This window comes from Anneissia japonica, unplaced genomic scaffold, assembly GCF_011630105.1.
Source record: "Anneissia japonica isolate Jap-2015-1 unplaced genomic scaffold, ASM1163010v1 scaffold287938_len408866_cov212, whole genome shotgun sequence".
NCBI classification, from domain to species: Eukaryota; Metazoa; Echinodermata; class Crinoidea; order Comatulida; family Comatulidae; genus Anneissia; species Anneissia japonica.
In genome coordinates, this window is record NW_022696173.1 from 386,215 (window position 1) to 387,524 (window position 1,310).

The window sequence follows — 1,310 nt, forward strand, 5'->3', positions numbered from 1 at the left end:
TTAAAGTTTATGATATTTCGCTTGCAAAATCAGAAACAAGAATCCGGATGTGGTAATTATGATCAAATTGGTTTAAAGCGCTCAAATCGGCTCTTTGCAATAATTTAAGATGAAGGCTGCAATTTCAATTAAAGGTGATTTTACTAATGCAACTGGTGTACTTGCAGTACGGAATAAAAACTAATCGTCATATTTGTTGATGATAAATTATTGTTCGAATAACAGGTTTCTCTGATGCTTATTCTTATCATTATTAAGTGCGGGCGTTGTCATGGTTGCATAAGACTTTTAAATTAGGCTGAGCTTTGTATACCGTATATTGTATGGAAGTAGTAGATCACATGTTATTTAGCGGGGCTAGAAATACTAATGGACATAAGCCGATTTAATGCAGCTATTAGTGATATACGTTAATTAAAGTCGTGCTGACGTGCCAATCCCAGTGTGACCGTAGCCTCTGTAAGTTTCTTAAAGTGGAGTGGACCTTAATAAGTTGAACTTCAGTTATGATTAATTGTGTAATGTACTTTCTTGTAGTGTTTTTCCCCCACTCATGATGCAGTGGGGGAAATGTGCATTTAAGTTAGAATTTTATGGATTTTTACGATGTGATAAGTTTACGTGTAGAAATACGAATAATCTTGAGGGATACGGTATCTCAAAATTAACGATGTTACCTTTAAACAAGAATCTTAATTTTATTCCCCCATACCTGAACGCTTCAAAAGGAGACCCATTTAGGGTAGGAGTCAATATAACAATCAATGAGAACGAAACGTTGGGTCCGATCCAAAACATGTCAAATTATATCGCATTAATGATAAGTCAATAAGCATCCCCCTTTTCCCCGTTGTTCATAGAAAATGAAATAAGTAAAGACCACCCTGTAACACGAGAGCATTTTATTTACTTTTACGGGAGGTCTTAACCAGAAGTGGCATCGAGCAACGTAATTTCTCCGGCCACTCCTTTAGGATAGTGGTGGCAACGTCCGCTGCTACCGTAGGATTTGAGGACCATGTCAAAAAAAAAACTCGGCCATTGGTCCTCAAATCGTTATGTAAGGTGCATAAGGGCGAATGAGGATGTTATCAAACAAGCGTAAGCAAAAATGTGTCAGAGATAGAGAGTACCGGTATATATATCGGTATTGTCAATCTGGCCAGGCCCAACTCCGAGATTATTAATCGGTCCACTGGGAACTGATGAGCCAAAAAAGAAAAAAAAACAAAAAAAAAAAAACACCAAAACATAAGAAAAAATAAGAATACAGCAGGGCTCAACCCCTGGATTTAACTGGCTTGTTAGGC